This window comes from Kogia breviceps, chromosome 4 (assembly GCF_026419965.1).
Source record: "Kogia breviceps isolate mKogBre1 chromosome 4, mKogBre1 haplotype 1, whole genome shotgun sequence".
Lineage (NCBI taxonomy): Eukaryota > Metazoa > Chordata > Mammalia > Artiodactyla > Physeteridae > Kogia > Kogia breviceps.
This window is the reverse complement of record NC_081313.1, coordinates 147,729,365-147,749,287: the sequence shown is the minus strand read 5'-3', so window position 1 is coordinate 147,749,287 and position 19,923 is coordinate 147,729,365. Positions and strand designations below refer to the sequence as shown.

Below are 19,923 nucleotides of genomic sequence, written 5' to 3'. Positions count from 1 at the left end.
GTCCAAGGCTTGGGAGAGGGCTCCAGGGCGGTTACAAAGCTGCCTCGTGGCTGCAGAGCGGGGCTTCAGGCGGAAGCTCTGACGCCATAGGGGCTCCTCAGAGGCCGCTGGACTTCAGAGACTCCTGTTTGTGCTCGAGGGTGAGCCTTTCAAAGAGATGCTCGCCCAGCACAACCTGCGGACCAGCCAGCCTGCGGAGCTTGGTCAGGTAGGTGGTCGCCCATCTTCTTGATGAGTTTCACCTGCTCCTCCAGGAAGCGGCTCTCCAGGAAGTCACAGAGGTGGGAGTCCGCGCGGGCAGAGCCCAGGGCGCGCAGATCCCATAGTGCCTGGTTCAGGTTCTTCTCCCTAAGAATGGCGGCTTCCACAGCGTCCTGGGTTCTACCCCGCTCATGTTGAGAAGGCTTCCACGCATCCTGGAAGAGGGCGCAGCCTCAGCACTGGTTTTGCATTTTCAAGAGGCGCTGGGCGCCCTCGCACTCCTCCTCAGCCAGTTGGCGCCAAATGTGGCCCACACTGTCCAGAGTCCCATTGCTGCTGTCGAAACAGAAGCTCAGAGAGAGGTAAGTGTCCACAGATGCAGGTTGCACAGGCGGTGGACGGCGGCCTCCACCTCGATGGAATAATTCTGAGGAAGCTGGGAACTTGTGGTTGATCAGTGACAAGGATTTAAGCTCACAAAACGGTGTTGGCCTGTCCTGGAGGCTGAGCATAGGTGAGTGGCTGATTCTAAAGGTTGCGACTGGAAGAAAGGTAGGAGGGTGGTCGGGGGCTGGAGCAAGGAGCGTCCCTGGGTCTGTTCATTGCAAACACCGTTGAAGCAAAAGACAGCTGTGCAGGACCGCCGAGCGCACTGCCTCAAATAGGCTTCGATATAAATGAACAAGAAGTCCAAGCAAGGACAAAACTTACCCTTCCCCCCACCAGAATAGCTGGCGATACTAGAATCTAGATCTGGGGAGGGATTCTTCCGTTACTTTCTTAACATTCCAAGCCAGTAGAGCAGTGGTTCTCAAAGTATGGTCCCTTTGTAAGCAAGCAGTACCCTATGGGGCCTTCCTAGGACAGACCCATCCCCCATCTCCTCTGCTGTAGTTCCTCTCTGAAGTACTCAGACAATAGTATCTCAGGCATATTTCTTGGGTTTTCAGATGCTAAAAACCACCACCCAATGGAAGAAATTAACTCCTTGATGATCATGAGCACGTAGCCCCCAGACCTTCTGGCACCTAAGGATGGATAATGTTACCTGCCCTGTGGCCTCAACATCAACCAGTCAGAGGATTGTGCACGAGGTAATCACATTCCCTGGGACGTCCCTCCCTCACCTGGCCTTTAAAAATGCTTTGCTGAAATCCTTTGGAGATTTCAGGGTTTTTTGGAACACGGGCCAACCCCTCTCCTTGCTCAATGCTGCAACAAACCTGTCTCTGCTCCACACTCCAACCTTTAGGTATGTTTGGCCTCACTGTGCTTCAGACACACGAACCTGCATTCGGTGACAACCTGACCAGCTTTAGCAGCGTCCCCTGATAATGTGTTCGATATTCCAGTTTTAGGGCCCTGTCCCAGCCCTATGGAATCAGCAACTCTGGTGGGGCTCAGTGATCTCTGTTATAACAGGCCCTCCAGATGATTTTTCTTCACCTTAAAGTTTGAACATATCTGCATTGTCAGCTGGCCAAAGCGTCCACCAGCAGGGGAAGGGGAGCGGCGCCTGGAAAAGATCGGGACCAGCCAAGGCAAGTCCAGCAGCATGTGCCGTGGTAGTCACGGAGAACGCCTTTGCTCCACTGGTTGGCACAGACTAGTATCTGGGAGCACTGGCAGGGTTATGGAGGATGCTTTACATGTCAATGTAGAGTGACCGCTGTCCTGGTTTGCCAGGGACTTCCCCTGTGTGAGCACTTAAAATCTCATCCCGGCAAAGCCCTTAGCCCTGGGTTTGAAAAACTTAGGCAATAACATGAAATTTAGGGGAAACAGGATCTAGGTTCTGGGCAAGTCACAAGTGCTAATTAAAGCTAAGCAAGTATGGACAACATCTAGCCTTGTTTGCCCCTTTGTGGGGAGGTAAATCTGATTGGGTGAAAGGACTTATTGTTAAGAAATCTTTGTGGAAACATCCCCTTCTGCTTAGTCCACTGGTTCTCAGTTCTGGCTAGACATTGGCGTCGTCTGGGGAGATTTAAAATGATTGTATTGCTCTAGGATGACCAACCGTCGGTGTGAGGGTTTGTAAAAAGTGCTTCAGATGATTCTAATGTGCAGCCAAATTTAGGTGCCACCGCTTAAGCTTTTGAACCGCGGCTACATATTTTCACCTCATCTTCCTGTGAGAATATCCAACAGTAGCTGAGGTTTGTGTTGTTTTCTTTTTCTTTTTTTCACTGTCTTATAAGATTTACTGTCTTAAATAAGATTGAATGTACAGAAAATCCTGCTAGTCCTTCTGGTATAGCTGGATACTTAGAATAATAGCGTTAAGATATATACCATTTAAGTATTGTGACTGGCCTTTTTAAAATCAACATCTGCATTGAATTCGTAGGATCCCTTTTGAAGTTGTCATGTTGGGGAGCTATACCTCTGATCTGCTGCCATTGCTAAATATCTGGACACCTCTTATTAGGAATTGCTTTTAAAAATCTTTAGGGATTAAAACCAAGATTGCTGTATTATTTGTCCTGGGACCACAAAAGCCTCACAGAGTTCCCCCGCTGTACCTTCTACCCCCATCTCTAACCCTTGGCAACTTCTTATCTGTTCTCCATCACCACAGTTTTGTTATTTTAAGAATAATAAGTAAACATAATCATCAATTACTTAATCTTCGGAGATTGGCCTTTTAAATTTTTCCCTCGGCATCATTCCCTTGAAGTTCATTTCAATTTTTGCCTATATTAATAATTTGTTCCTTTTTGTTGCTCGGTAGTATTCTATCGTAAGATTTTATCACAAATTGTTTCCACATTCATCCATTGAAAGACATTTGGGTAGTTGCCAGTTTTTGGCTATTAAAAATAAAACTGCTAGGAACATTTCTATGTAAGTTTCTGTGGGAACTTCATTAAGTTTTTGTTTCTTTTGGATAAATGCTCAAGAGTACAATTACTGCGTTGTAGGGTGAATCTACTTTTAGGATGAAAAGAGACTGTCAAGCTGTTTCTCAGAGTGGCTAAACCATTTTATTTTTCCACCAGTGATGTAATTTTTCTACGTACTCGCCAGCATTTGATATTGTCACTATACTTTAATTTTAGTTATTCTCTGATATGTCATTATGGTCTTAATTTGCATTTCCCTAATGGCTAATGATGTTGAACATCTTTTCATGTGCTTCTTTGCCATGTGTATATTCTCTTCCATGAAATGTCTGTTCCTGTCTTCTGCCTATTTTCTAGTTGGATGTTTTTAAGTTGTTTGGAGAGTTCTTTGTATATGACATATATGTATATGACAAATGACTTTGTATACAAGTCATTTGTCTCATATGGGATTTTCAAATATGTTTTCCCACTGTGTAATTTGAGTTTTCATCCACTTAAAAGGATCTTCTAGGAAGCATTTTTAACTCATTTTGATGAGATCCAGTTTATCAGTTTTTGCTTTTATTGATCATACTTTCCGTGTCAAGTCTAAGAATTATTCACCTAGTTCTAGATGCCAAAGATTTTCTCCTTTTTTTCCCTAAAAATGTCCTGCTTTTACATTTACGATTATGATCCACTTTGATTTAGTTGTTGTGTAAGGTGTGGAGGTTTAGGTTAAGGTTCATTTTTTGTTTGTTTGTTTTTGTTGAGGGATATCCAACTGTTTCAGTACCATTTTTTGAAAAGTCTATTCTTTCTTGATAGCTTTTGCACTGCTGTCAAAAACAAGTTAAATGTATTTATGTCAGTCTATTTCTGGGTTCTCTATTCCATTCCATTGATCTATGTATCTACCCTCCATCATTACTGCAAAATCTTGAAATTGGGTAGGTTAATTCCTCCCATTTGAATCTTCCTTTACAAATTGTTTTAGCTATTCTTCAGCCTCTTCTTACTATATAAATCTTAGAATAAGCTTGTCTATATCCACAGAAACCTTGAGGGCATTTAAAGAGTAATTGTGTTAAGCCTCTTAACTTGGGGAGAATTGACATCTTCATTACGTTGTGTTTTCTAATCCATGAACAAAGTATGTCTCCCTATTTGTTTGGGACTTTTCAATTTTTCTTCATCAGCATTTTGTAATTTTCAGTATACAGGTCCTATAAATGTCTTATTGGGCTTATATTTAAGTATTTATTTTGGTCAGTTGTAAATGGCATCACATATTTTTATTTAAGCTTCTACACATTTGTTATTAATATATAATTTGATAAAATTGTGTTGATTTTGTACTCTTAAAACATTGACAAACTAATATTATTTCTCCAGCTTTTTGTGTTTTCCTTGGCATTTTCTCCATTTAGATTTTCATCTCATCTTCAGATAGAGACAGTTTTACTTTTCCTTAATCAATATAATAGGATATATTACTATTCAACATTCAGTAGGATATATTCCTTCCTATTTTACATAGTAGGAATAGTCATTTTTTCTTTTAAATAAACTTTTTAAAACTTTAACTTTTAAATTTATGTATTTATTTATTTTTGCTTTATTTTCTTACTAGTCCCTCCAGTAATATATTTAATAAAAGTGGTGAGAGCAGATATCAGTGCCTTGTTTCTGATCTGACGGAGAAAGCATTCAGTCTTTCACAGTTAAATATCATGTTGGTATAGGTTGTTTGTAGATCATCTCTATGAGTTTCAAACTATTCCTAGTTTGCTTGGAGTTTTTTTTCTTCTTTCTTTAAAATCATGAATGGGATTGGAGTTTGTCAAATGCTTTCTCTGCATTAATGGATAGGCTCACATGACTTTCCCCCCTTAATCTATAGGATATGGTGGATTACACTGTTTGATTTTCAAATACTTAACCAACTTTGCATAACTGGAATAAATACCACTTGATCATGGTATATTATTCTCTTTATATATTTCTGGATTTAATTTACTAATATTTGGCTGAGGATTTTTGCAGCCAATTCATAAAAAAAATATTGGTCTGTAGTTTTCTTCTTTCTATACTATCCCTGTCTGGTTTTGGTATCAAGGTAATACTGGCTTCATAAAATTAATTAGGAACTGTTCCCTCTACTCCTGTCTTTTATCTACTCATGTAAAATTGGTGTTAATTCTTTAAGTCTTGGATAAAAGTGAAACATCTAAGCCTGAATATTTCTTTTGGGAGTCTTTTTTTTAAACATCTTTATTGGAGTATAACTTTTACAATAGTGTGTTAGTTTTTCCTTTACAACAAAGTGAATCAGTTATACATATACATATGTTCCCATATCTCTTCCCTCTTGCATCACCCTCTCTCCCACCCTCCCTATCCCACCCCTCTAGGTGCTCACAAAGCACAGAGGTGATCTCTTTTGGGAGTTTTTAAATGAAAAATCAGTGTTTCAAATGGTTACAGGAAAATTGAGATTATCTATTTCATCTTGGCTGAGTTTTGGTAGTTTGGGGTGTAGAAGCATTGGTCCATTTCATCTACATTTTTCAATATATAGTGTAGACTTGTTCATAATAACTTGTCCCTTATTAGCCTGCAGGATATGTCATGGTATCCCTGGTTGCATTTCTGATATATGTGATTTGTGCCATCTCTCTTTTTATCTTTATCAGTCTTGCTAGATGTTTATTGATTAGATTGTTTATTTCAAAGAACCAGCCTTTTGTTTCACTGATTTTCCCCTCTATTTTGATGTTTTCAGTTTCATGGATTTCTGTCTCATCTTTATTATTTTCTTCTTTCTGCTTGTTTAGTGTTTTTCCTCTTCCTTTTATAATATTTTAATAGAGAAAATTAGGTTATTGCTTTGAAATATTTCCTTTCCCAATTTAGTGCTATAGACTCCTCTTTCAGCATTGCTTTCACTTCATTCCACAAACTTTGATCTGTTATATCTCCATTTTCTTTTATTCTATGCATTAAATAATTTTTCCTTGATGCTGTCTTTTTCACCCAGGAGCTATGTGGAATTGTGATGTTTAGCTTTCATGTGATTGAAGATTTTCCTGTTGTCTTTCTGTTACTGATTTGTAGTCTGATTCCATTATGGCTAGAGAACATACTCTCTATGATTTTAATTCTTTTAATTCTACTCATGTTTTTTTATCGCCCAGTATATGGTATATGAGTGACTGTTCCACGGACACTTGAATATGTATTCTGTTCTTATTGAGTGTGTTCTTCAAACATCAGTTATATCCTGCTGATTGACAATGTTTTCATTTTTTCCATATCCTTGCTGATTTTTCTCTCTGATAGTTCTATAAATTGCTGTGTTGAAGTCTCAAATAATAATTGTGGATTTAAAATTTTCTCCTTTTACCTTTTTCAGTGTTTGCTTCATGTATTTTGAAGTTCTGTTGTTTGGTGCACACACATTTAGTATCACTAGGTCATCTATGGATTATTCCTGTTATCTTTATGTAATGACCCTCTGCCCCCAATAATTTCCTTTGCTCTGAAATCTACTTTATCTGATATCAATATAGCCATTCCTGCTTTTTCTGATTAACGTTCACATGATATATCATTTTCATCCTTTTACTTTGAACTACCTATATCATGATGTTTAAAGTAAGCTTCTTATAGACAGTATATAGTTGCAACATGCTTGTGATTTTTTAATCTACTCTTCCAATCTCTGTCTTTGAGTTGGTTATTTGGATCATTTACAGTTAATGTAATTATTGCTATGTTAAAGATTAGGTCTACCATTTTATTTTTTGTTTTGTCTTTTACATTAGTTTCTCAATCCTGTCTTTCTCTTATTTTGCCTTCTTGTGGGTGACTTAAACATTTTTTAGTAAGTCCATTTTAATTTAATTTATTTATAATCATTTGTGTATGCTGTTTGCATAGTTTTCTTAGTGCTTGCTTTTGGCATTACACTATACATATACATATACATATACATATGTAACTTACCATAGCCTACTGGAATCAGTGTTTTATTACTTCAAGTGAAGTTTCAAAATTTTACTTCCCTTTAGGTCTCTTAATATTCCCCAGGGGTTTTTTTTCTGTTTTTTTTTTTTTTTTTTTCTGGTACGCGGGCCTCTCACTGTTGTGGCTTCTCCCATTGTGGAGCACAGGCTCCAGACACGCAGGCTTAGCGGCCATGGCTCATGGGCCCAGCTGCTCGCCGGCATGTGGGATCTTCCCGGACCGGGGCACGAACCCGTATCCCCTGCATCTGCAGGCAGACTCTCAACCACTGCGCCACCAGGGGAGCCCCCTGGCAGGCGGATTCTTAACCACTGCGCCACCAGGGAAGTCCCTGGATTTCAGCTTTGAACTGCTCTCTCTGGGAAAGATTTGCTCTTTGTACAGTTATTCTAACAGTTCATCCACTCCTCAGTATTCAATAGGAGCCGTGGACATCGCTTAGAAAGACAAAACTTCATTGAAGACCTTCAGAATGGTCCCATCAGAAAGTAAGTTGCATATTATATGTGATATTTGTGGTTAGGAAGATCTATTCTTATATCATTTAAGTTGCACATATCCCTTCTTCTTGTACCTTGCTCGAGGAAACCTAAACAAATAGGAATGGGGGGGCGGATGGAATTGTTATTTTCACGGGCCAAAATATAGTCCTAAATTGGCTACTGAATTTGCAGACCAGTAATATTTTGTGGAAACATTCTGTTTGAGGAATCGGGATTCCAGTGTATCCAGAGCAAGTGGTTTTGAAGACTCAGAGCACATGATGGAACCAGTTCACACAGCTAATAAGTCTGTTAACCAAGGACCGAAGTATAACCTACCTCGGACGCCAGGTTACCTAACATCTCAGCATTTCCATACCCAGACCCAAGATTTGCAGCAATCAGAAAGGTATCTCTGCTTTCCCTTTTTCTAGAATTGAAATAGAAATTAATACTATAAATTAGTGCAAACACATTATACTGTGAAGAACTGGTGTTTTCTTGCTGATCAGTGTCAACCAGGAGGTATTGTATGTTCCATAGTTTGCATTTAGGGCTGGAAAATCAAGTATAGGAGGGGGAATAGGTGATTTTTCAGAGGCAGTTGGGAAGAGGACTTAGAAATTTTCATTGATTCTTAAACTTAGTTTAAACCAATAATTTGATGTGAGTGTCAGAAAGGATCTTACATTCTTAGGCTGCATTAATAGTGGTATAGTCTTCAGAATAAAGAAGGTTGCTTTATTTAAAGAGTAAATACAAATTATAGGGAAAATGGTAAAATTCCAGTAGAGAAACTTGCAAAGGGGTTGAACACATAAATCACAAACATACTTTTACTTGGGAAACAGGAAAAACCTCAATACAATTAAAACAACAACAGTGTTTGCTATTTGGCTATTAATTTAGCAAGTGTTTGACAAGGTAGTCCAGTGTATTGATTGTCCGGCTGGACCTGGGTGTGCATCCTGGCTCTGCTGTTCACCCTGTACGTGGTCTTGAGTAAGATCTCTAAATTCCTATTTTCTTACCAGTTAGATGGAAATGTTAATAATATTATAAGTAAAATTTTAATAACATATACCTTGGGATTGTTGTTGATTATTACATGAGTTAATAAAGTACTTTAGCACATTGTAAACTTTCAGTTTTCAAAAAGATGTTTGGCATTTTTAGCAGATGTAAACATTTCAAACAGGTGTTGCTTATGTTGCCAGGGCCGCTGAAAAATGATATAGCCCTTTTGAAACATAACTGTAATAGCCATAAAAATGTTCATACCTAGTAATTCCGCCATGAGGTTACAGAAATACTTAAAAATATGGAAAAATCTACATGCATTTAATCATTCAGCACATTCCTCAAACTCCCTACTATGTATCAGACCCTGGACTAGGGGCTTCGGATACAGTTGTATATGTTCTGGGATGTTAATCCCAGCATTTTTTACAGTAGTGGAAAAATTGGTAGCAGTTTGCATTTCTAACGATGAAGAATAGCTAAGTAAATTATTATATCCATAGTATGATATTTTATAAAGCCATTGAAAGTGATAGCTTACTTATTATGATAAATGAAAATAATAGGTTGTGATTCAGCAGTCTAAAAAAGATGCTAGGGGGAAAAAGACCAAAAGTAAATATTAACCAGTTTACTTAGATTAAGTGGGATTGAGGGGTTTTGGGGGGTGTTTACTTTTCTCAGATTTCCAAATTTTCTTTTGTATGATTATATTAGATTTACTGATGTTGCTTTTGAGACAATTAAATTTTAACTTTCCAAGTTTGTTGCATGTGCCATGGTTAGAATTTCTACATGTTATAATTAATTTATATATGTATTTAGTTACAAAGTGAAAGTAGGCTCCTGGTTTCAAAAATAAATAGCTTATTCTGTTTCCTGTCAACCTTGCCACACTTGGAGAGAATTTATCTGATTAGAATAGTATGCGCATTTATCTCTATAGGGAAAGGTGGAAAGGCTTCTGGGAACCTACAGTGTGCCGAGGCATTGTGGTGGGTAACTGAAGTATAGCATCTTAATTTACCTTCAAAACAATCCATGAAGATGGAAGGTATTATTAGCTCTATTTTATAAAGAACTACAAAATCCAAAATTAAGCAATTTTATCTGCTAAAATCACACAGGTAGACAACAGTAGAACCAGAGTATCTATGTATAATTTTATAAAACTTGTTATGTATATTGATGAAAACGAATAATGGTGTATTACTTTTGTTTAAGAAAATTTTCACAGAATCAGAACATTTACCAGAGAGGCCATGTTCCTCCTCCTGGTCCCCACGGAGAGGACCGTTTACACAGGAGGTACTCTTGGAATGTAAAGCCAAATGCCAGTCAAGCAGCTGAGAACAGAAGGTGGTATCCTGGCGGTTACTACAGACTACCCTATCCGACCTCTTATAGACGGACCAAGTGACACAAGCCTACTGTGGAAATCTATCTAGAGACAGAACAGGACTGAAGACAGCCAGAGTGACTTTTTATAAGATCAGGTCAAATGAGGTTTATAATCTCTTTTAGTGCTCCCTTATGTGTTTGAGCTTAAGGAAAAATTATGTTCATACTTAGCTCGGCTGATAAATTTGCAGTATTTACAACAGTGAAGGAAATAATCTGTCATTCCGGTCTTAAATTTTTTTAAAGGAGGATGATATTTTAGAACTGATAAAAAGTAATAAAGAGCATCCCTTGTAAATTATTTTTTAAAATTCTATCTTCCTCTTCTGGTGTATTTCCTTCTGAATAGACTTGTAATGTTAGTGTTGTGTGTGCAGAAAATTTTTAGTGTTTTTGTCATGTTCTGTTATTACCCAATCATCAGGGTATCTTCACCCCTCCCAAAAAAACTGTTCAAGATTTCTATTAAAATCTACCTAGGAGATAATCTCTTTAGAACCTAATCACTATTTGTAATTAGTTGTAGTAGTTTTGTGATTAGACATTTGTTTCTTTCTTTTGGCAGTCTATTGTTGGACTTGACCAATTTCCTTTCACTGAATTGTCAGATATGCCATCTAACACTGGATAAACTTTTAGGGATTGATTGTCAATTGAGGAGAGACCAATTGACAAACGTAAATGCTCAATGCTGGGTAATTTACCTGGCAGGGTAATTGTTATGAACTGGGTGGAGCTACTCAGAAAACTTGAAAACTTCTGTAGACTATAAAGGTTGCTTGATGAACAGAATAGGGTGCGACATTTGAAGCCTGGAATATCTGGGGAGACCTGCATGGCTCCTCGTGTTGTTGCTTCTTTGGTGAACGTAACCTGCTGCAGTCTTTCTCCACTTGCCTCTCACAGCGGAATGGTGCCTTGACCTTGACTTTTTCTAAGTTGCCCCTTCTGCTAGTTTACCTCTGGAACACACAGCTGGATCACGTGGGAGCTGTTCATTATTTTTAGTTGCAGAGGAAGCCAGAAACCTTTGTTTGCTCAAGAAAGGGTCTAACTGTCATGACATCATAAGCCTTGGTAAATATTTGATGAATACTTGGGCAAGTTGGCTTCATTGTTTGAGTCTCTGATTTTGAAGCGTTGTATCATGGAAAGTCTGATACTGCATATGATACTTGTTTTCTCTGTTCTGTGTTATAAATGAACATCCTGCGGAACCTGACCCTGAGGAAGTGCTCTAACTCAGCTACTCCCTGGTCTGTGTCTGATGAGCTCAGTCAGGTTGCTACCTCTCATCTAGGTGGTGGCTCAGAAAGTGTTTTTCTGCCCGCCACATTTAACAGAGATACAAGAGTTCTTCTTGCCAGAAGGCTGCTCTGTGGAATTGTTCCTTCACATACATTGTGAACTCTCCCTTGGAAAGATACTGGAGCAGCAAGACAACTGGTGAGGCAAAAAAAAAAAAAAAAGCGCCACCAGGGACAGGCATGGGAGTCCAGCTAATCGAATAGTTTTAAGGAGTTCCTTGGCAAGCAGTTTCTGAGGAGGACTTTGCCAGCACAAGTGTCACCTTAAGCACTGCCACCTTTGAAAACCTTCTTTGATCGTGTTGTCCTCTCTGTCCCCATCCCATTTCATTTATCAACACAGCTTATTGAAAACCAGTCTCCGTTTGCCATCTCGTGTCTCATTTGCTCTTCAGCACACTGTGTTTCTGGCTTCTGCTCACGTCACACCACTGAAAGTCCTCTGGCTAAAGGGACGAGCAACCTTTGTGAAAGGTCTTTAGTGGTCTGTCTAAGCTTTTAAATTTTTTATTTTTATTTAAAAAAACCACAGGTTAAGTATTGGGTTGGCCCAAAAGTTTGTTTGGGTTTTTCTGCAGGATGCTACGGAAAACCCAAACGAACTTTTGGGCCAACCCAATAGTTTAAAATTCAAATAGTTCTACCGAGATTTCTGTGAAAAAGAGTAGTCTTCCCATCAGCACCCCTGCCCTATCCCCTGATTGTCACTCCCCAGGGCAATCACTTTAAGTAGTTTTGCATTATTTTCTACCCAAAGGCAACCACTTTAAGTATTTTAGCATTATTTTCTAATATTTGCCTCCATATTTAAATACTAGGCTTATATTACCACGTCTTGATTTTTCAGTTTCTGATACTATCTATTGACTTCCTACTGTGGAAGATGAGAATTTAGCTCTTTCCCATCATCTGTCCACGTACACACTTCTGTTCCCCTCATCTTTTCAGGATAGTTATTTCCCAACTTTTGGTGAAATCAGTATTCTAAGTTTATGTTATTTGCTAGGTAAGTATCATTCACCTCTGAACCATCGTGTACGAGTATGTCTCCATTCTTTACACCGTTTTCAGTTTTGTTTGCGTCTTTTCCTCTGAACCTATCACTAATTCATCCTCCAAACCTCTAACACCACTGTCACATTTCTCAGTGTGGACAGGGTAAACACATCAGATTCTTTTCTGTTTGAAATCTTTCCTGGATTGATTGGACTTGTTCTTGACCTGTTCTAGGTTGGGCACTGTTTTTAGTTTGCCAGGGCTGCCATAAAAAAGTACCACAGACTGGGTGGCTTACATAACAGATGTTTATTTTCTCACAGTACTGGAGGCCAGAAGTCCAAGATCAAGGTGTTGGCAGGGCTGGTTTCTTCTGAGGCCTCTCTCCTTGGCTTGTAAATGGCCATCTTCTCCCTTGGTCTTCACATGGTCTTCCCTCTGTGTCTACGTGCAGATTTCCTTTCCTTATAAGGATACCAGTCATAGTGGATTAGTGCCCACCCTAATGACCTCATCTAAACTTACCTCTTTAAAGATGCCATCTCCAAGTACGGTCACATTCTGAAGTCCAGATGGTTAGGATAACTTCAACATATGACTTCCGCAGGAGCACAGCTCAACATGTGACAGGCACGTCGGTTGTTTTCTACACCTGAGCCGTAGCTCTTGCCCTGAGATTTCTCTTTGCCTTCACCCTGCTCCTTTCTTATGCCCCTCTTCTGTGTCCTGGATCCACAGCGGCTGCGTTCATGGTTTACTTCCCTCTTTGGTGGAGCATATCCTTCCATGGTTTCCCAAGGATTAATGGGATGTAAATTTTTGAGGCTTTTGCATGTCTGAAATGGGTTTATTTTATTCTTCCACTGCACTAGTAGTTTGATAGACTGAACAATTGTAGGTAAGCACTTTAAAATGCATTTATTCATTGTTTTCCAGAGTTCATTGTTGCTGTTTGAAGCCTTGTGCTATTCCGATTGCAGAACTTTTATTTGTGACCTGTAATTTTTCTTTCTGCAACTTTAGGATCTTTGTTTCAGGTGTCCTGAAAGTTCATGCTATGACTTAGCGTGGGTATTTTTTAAATTCATAATGCTAGATACTAAGTGAGGTCTTCCAGTCTGGCAGGCTATGTGCATCAGTTCTGGGAAATTTTCTTTTCGCTTTATCTTTTCTATTTTCTTTTTGGGGAACTTCTACTGGTGGACTATTGGATTTTCTGAAATGTACCTCTAAGTTAAGTATATTTTTTTCTTTTATTTTCCAGTTTTAATCTTTCCTTTCTTTTTTTTAAATCAGAAGAATTTTCTCAGCTTTATTTCCACCCTTCTGTTGATTGTTTAGGTTTTCTGCTACATATTATATACATATTTCTTCTGCTATATATTTTTTAAAATAAATTTATTTATTTAGTTAATTTTGGCTGCATTGGGTCTTTGTTGCTGCACGCAGGCTTTCTCTAGTTGCAGGGAGTGGGGGCTCCTCCTCGTTGCGCCACGTGGGCTTCTCATTGTGGTGGCTTCTCTTGTTGCCGAGCATGGGCTCTAGGGCACGAGGGCCTCAGTAGTTGTGGCCCATGGGCTCAGTAGTTGTGGCTCGTGGGCTCTAGAGTGCAGGCTCAATAGTTGTGGTGCACGGGCTTAGCTGCTCCACGGCATGTGGGATCTTCCCGGACCAGAGCTCAAACCCATGTCTCCTGCATTGGCAGGCGGATTCTTAACCACTTGCCACCAGGGAAGCCCCCTGCTATATGTTTTTAATCTCCAAGAGCTAGCTCTTCTTTTCTGAATGTTTTTTTCCCAGGCATTTCATTCTTTTATTGTTTTAAATGAATGCATTATCTTGTCTCTCTCTAAAGTTATCAATTTTTAAGTTTCTTTTGTTCCCTGTCAGCTGTTTTTGTGTTGTCCTGTTTGTTGATGCCTTTCTCTCCTTTTAGATGTGATCTTGAAATATCTGGTGATCTTTGCCTGTCATTTAGTACTTAAGATTGAGGCACTCAGGGCTGATGGAAGTGTATGGTAGACTTGTAGTAAGGTGCTCAATCACCTTGACTTTTTTGTTTAGTTTCCCCTTGCTGCACACAATGAGGTTTTATTTTTCTCCATTCTGAGAGTTAATATCTTTGACATTTTTATTGCGCTCTCTCTCTCTCTCTCTGTGTGTTTGTGTGTGTGTTTGTATGTGTGTGTGTGTGTGTCTACCATTCATCATCCCTCCCATTCTCTTGTGTTCTTAATGTTTAGGTGTCTTATCTTCTTGGTAGGGTTTGAGTAAAGCGTAGAGATATAGGCATGAGTTCAGTCTAGCCAGTGTAATGAGACTTTGCCAATTAAATTGGTTTTGGGTTTAACCTCAGTCTGGTAAGCTTGATTTTTATGCATCATGTCCCAGGAGTGCAGGCCATTCAGTGCCCTAAGTCATGATTTGGACCCACAAAATCAACTACACACACTCCTGCTCTGGAGGTAGGCCCTATCTAGATCCTGTCTGAACCACCTTTCTAATGTAATTCTAACAACTGCCCCAGAATTATGTCCTAAAACAAGCTCATTAATGTTATTCCCCTCTGGGAAATCTTTAATGGCTTACGGCCTTCAGAATCCCTTTCCAACTCCTTGTCAGGGCCCTGTGTGATCTGACTCCCAGCTGAGTTTTCAAAGCCTCTGCCGTGTTCCACTCCATGCTTCAGTGTGCCGGCCATTTCTTGACCACAACATTATACATGTTTATGCCGCAGTATCTTTCTCTTTCAGGTTGTTCCCTTGGCTACAATGGCTCTCCTATAGCCTCTGTGCACAAATCATTCTTGAAGCCCCCTCTCCTCAGTAAAGCCTTCTCTCCCAACCCTACCCCCCTACTGAATTACTCCTTTTTCTACAAGGTACCGTGTATCACTATTTAGCATTTATTTCATTTATAGCTCCTGTTATGGGAAACACAGCTTCTAAGAATGGTCTCAGATTCCCTCAACCTCCTCCCCCTCTCTGAAGGTGCCATCTGCCCCCTGGACCACACTCCCCTGTTTTGCCTTTGCCAGCAAACCTAATTAGCACTCTCTGAGCTGACTAGAGCCCAGGTGAAACTCCGGGCCTCCATACCAAGCCCTCTCCATTCTCAGCCATCCCTCCATGTTAGAGTTGGAGGAGATGCTACATATCAGGCCACAACTCTGGCTTTCTGAGCTGCTAGAGAAGGGTGAGATGATGAACAGAAGTGTAGAGCAGTTGTCTCCCATGGAAGGAGCCTTGATTGATTAATGAAATGCATAAGACAGGAGGAAGCCTGGCAGCAAATTCCCGCTTCTTTCTCCCTTCTGTGGATTACTCTCAGGAATGGTTTTTCCTTTCAAGCCTCCCAAAGAAAGTCCAGCTTGCTGAGTGAACATATATACCAAACAACCTGTGTGTCTTTTTGTCTCATTGTGAAGCCTGTTCCTCACCCTCACAACTCTGTTTTTACATACAACCCCCCCAAAATACCAGCATTTTAATCCTTGCCTCAGGCTCTGCATTCTAGAAGACCTCTGCAAGACAAATGTAACACATTTAAAATTCATAAATGTAGGGACATCCCTGGTGGCGCAGGGTTTGAGACTCCGCCTGCTGATGCAGGGGACATGGGTTCGTGCCCCGGTCCGGGAACATCCCACATGCCGTGGATCGGCTGGGCCCGTGAGCCATGGCCACTGAGCCTGTGCGTCCGGAACCTGTGCTCTGCGACGGGAGAGGCCACAACAGTGAGAGGCCCGCATACCACAAAAAAAGAAAAGAAAAAAAAAGTAAAAAATATTGAAAGATTTTCAATCAATCTAATCTGCCTAATCAACCTTCGAAAATATTCTATCAACTTATACTCCACTCACAGTGAAACATTTATTGGGTTTCCATTATGTGCCTGGTATCATGCTGGAGGTTGACAGTATGTATTTACATGTTACACAATACCAAAAAAAGCCTGAGAGAGATAAGAGTGGAGCTCAAGTATAACATTTGCTCACAGTATCAGGCATAGTGATCTGTACCCGTTAGAAAAACTGTGAATCCTGCCTCAAATGGAACAGCAAAGAACAGCATGTCCTACAGTAGGGTCTGAATGTATAATAGCATACTAAATTCCATTGTTATTTATAATAGGAAATGTTTTTTGTTAGTTTTACTTTTTAGTTTCTAATTTCTGAAAGTATCTTACATACACGGTTAGTAACCTTCACAACCATTTGAGCTGGGTAAACGGAGTCAGGAAGGTCACAATTATTGAATGAGTGAATGAATGAGTAAGAAGGTCACTAGCTTCAACGTATCTGGGACAGTCATCGTCTAACCAAGTTTCAATCCACAAGCATTTATTTACAATTCTGAAAACTTCCACATAATTACAAATGGGACAATATTAGTAAATTACTATTTGGATAAAGAAAAGATACATGCTAGCTCAACAGAGTTTACAAACTTACAATTAGGCACATTCAATTTGGTGCTAAGTCATATAATATTCTTTTGCAATTTATGAAAAATATCCAATAGGCATGTAATGGCCAAAAAGTACAAATGATACAAATATCTACACACATGACAATGTACAAATTGTGACATAAATCTATCAGAAACTAGAAAATCTGTGTTGGTCTTATAGTTCCAGCTTGCTAAAAGATACAGGCTTTGGGTGGGAGCACAAAAAAATCCAGACCTGGCCATAACAAGATTTCCAGAAAGTATGGGAACTAGCATAGAGTAGGCCTCTGGATGGGAGTGGGTCCAACATGAGATATAACAATGCCTTCATGGGTATGTAGTATGCTGGGATGGAAAATATAGGAGGAAGGCATATTTGGAGAATCAGACAGCTAAGTATTTGACACTAACAAAATCGACCAGTATCTGATACCGCATCAGGAAACATGCAAGGGTTTGAGGGATTCCAGTATTTAATTAAATCAAAATGTGACAATGGGAAGAATTAAGGACAGCCTCAGGGGTAGATGAACAGGCTATGTTACACCAAGCCAGGTCTCGGTTAAGTTGATGGGTTTAAAATGCAGAAAGTGGGTATACCGGACAAGACAGTACCCTAACTATAAGAATAAAGGTTTAGGTCAGGGTAGAGCTTGATGTTCCTAAGTGTTGAAATAGAGCTCTTTAGTTTCTTCCTCCTACATGTAAGATTCTTTTAGAGGTTAAGATGAGGCTGAGCCTGCAAGCTAAAGTTAAATGGCTGGAACTAGGGAGAGAAAATAGGTTACATAGGCTTGGAACCAAGGAAAGCCTAACTAAGGGTTTGCCTACATCGAATTGAATGTTGGAACTCAGTATTTTAATAGGCAAACATTTGAGTGATACCAAAATTTGTCATACCACACTTGCCCCAATCTCACACCACCCACCCTAACCTGCAGTAGCTATGGGTCCCTTGATGTCCATGGAAATATAGAGAAAAGAGACACTGATCTGGCTTGCAGGTATTTAGTAAGTTGTTAGCCTCAGGTCACATAGTAGTATCATGTAAACAGGCCTCCTGAAGTAGGAAGCTTAGGGGAAAAACCCTGAGAAAAACTTAAAAGCTTAAGCCACATCTCTATACTACAATACCTTTCACAATTTCTTCTCAGAGAAGCATCATCCCCATCAGGGAAAAAACTCATATCTCATAATAGGAAAAACAGGCCTAAAAATTAAATGTGTGTCTTTGGAGGTCCCATCTATGGGATATCTTCCTGGTACTGGAAAAGTCCCCAGAAAGATCAATCTTTACACCCCTGAAAGCTGACCACCAAGGAAAATGACTAGATCCATAGATTTCCTCCCTCAAACCAGCTTACCTCACATATAAATCATTAGCAACTCAGCCCTTACTGACACTATCACAGTCACAAGCGTGGTGAGGGAGAAAAGCACTAACCAGGGCAACTAAAACAGAGGCAATCCAGGCCAAGTTGGGCTGATGGCACATATCAGCTCCTTACGCTTGGGTGCATAATGCGACTCACCACAATGCCTTTTTCACAGACCCTCTTTACAGTTTCTCCACAAAATCCAACAGGTCAAGTTAGTTCATGATGCATCAAGATAAACCATCGTCAAGAGAAAAACATGCAATATGTCTTACAATGTTGGAGTCCTTAAAAATATGACAAGGAAATAACCCTGTAGACAAAACCAGAGCATTTAGAAAAATCTGTATTTTACAAACATACCAGTGAATGCTATAAATAAGGTAATATGACATAAAACAAAATGAAAAATATATGTAAGACTGTTCTCTTTAGTGTACAGAATTCACGGCAGTTGCTGCACTATCGAGCTACTTAAATATATCTATAACTGTCTGTTCTGGTAATACAAAATGAGGCCAAAGTGTGTCAACTTGTTTCCCACAGAAAACAAAAAATCTACACGAATCTCTTTTCTCCTGTGCCTTTTCACCTTACCTGCTCCCAATTCTCCACGAATGTCCTCTTCTTTCTCTAATTATTCTCCTCTTCATTTTGCTTGGCCTTGCACCCAAGCATGCAAGATGGAGAATCCTAGAGGTCTGAGATTCTAGAGTGGCTGTTTGCAAGGGGTAGGAGATTACAGTAACTGCCACACTGTATATACTTCTGTGCAAAGAAAAAGGGACAGTATTTAGAATGTCTCTCACACATAAAAGAGCTGGATGGCAGGATACTTGTGTGGCCCAAGGAACTGGAGGTAGCAAATTATGGGCAAAAGAATTGCAACCACAGGCTGGAAGAGGAAATGTTTGCAACCAGCTCTGTTTCCTTGCTCTCTGGTATTTGCTTCCAACGGGCTGAGTGTATTTTGTGAAGCATCAAGCACTGAGAAGAAGACTCCTGCTGCTGGAAGTTGACAGGAAGTAACATCCATGAAGGTAAGAATGCAAGATCTAGGCTTGTCCAAGAAACAATGCCCATAATGAAAAAAAAAAAAAAAAGAAAGCAGAAGAGAAATGTAAGTCGCAAGTCCCACCGGGCCCAGCCTAGCCCAGCTCAAGGAAGGTAGGAGTCAAGGAGATGAAATTAAAAGAGCCTTGGACCACAACATTCTCCACAAGGTACACTCAACAAACTTCACCCTACTCTTTAACCAAGTTAGAGAAAGAGCGTCTTCATCCCTACTTTTGCTCCTGAAAAACTGCTCTAAGTTCACTAATTAGACAGATATGATTTCAGAACAACTGTAATAGTTCAAAGTTGATGGCTCTTTCCTTCCTAAGGATATTAATGATAAATATACATATATATATCTAAGTATATGATACATAAAATATAATACTCTGTAGAATATAAGTAACTGTTAATTATATCAATGAACGTCTGTAAGAAATGTTGCAATGATTTCCCTAATGTTAAGAGTCTGGGGGAGGTAAATTTGTCTTCTAGGATTTCCACCCCGGAGCTCAGAAATTTAGGTGTTGTTATAGCTCTCCTACACTCTCTTCACCCAATCCTGCCTTCCTGTTGGGGATCGGACCTCCCTATTGGCTATCTCATACCTGTAAACTGCCTGCTTTGTGACATCCCTCTCCTACCAAACCTACTACCACTTGGTAGAGTCTTGGGGTTTCTGTGGAGTTGTTTGTAAATAAATTTGGATCATCACAAGTGACCAGTGACCAGTAACCAGTGACCTTTGTACTGGACACATGCGCCGTTCAGCTGCA

The 19,923-nt window shown here is 39.7% G+C and overlaps 1 protein-coding gene across 5 annotated transcripts in view; it reads right to left on the bottom strand.

The window, feature by feature from the left end:
* The window catches only part of LOC131755526 (RNA/RNP complex-1-interacting phosphatase-like), a 76,706-nt gene that overhangs the window by 36,525 nt on the left and 20,258 nt on the right, over nucleotides 1-19,923 (bottom strand). The window contains exon 5 of one of the 5 annotated variants that reach the window (XM_067032168.1): nucleotides 12,555-12,728. The exons of the other annotated variants lie outside the window; for them this stretch is intronic. The gene's annotated coding sequence lies outside the window, so the exon portion shown is untranslated. Of the gene's footprint in view, nucleotides 1-12,554; nucleotides 12,729-19,923 lie in introns of those variants that run through there. 5 annotated transcript variants of the gene reach the window in all.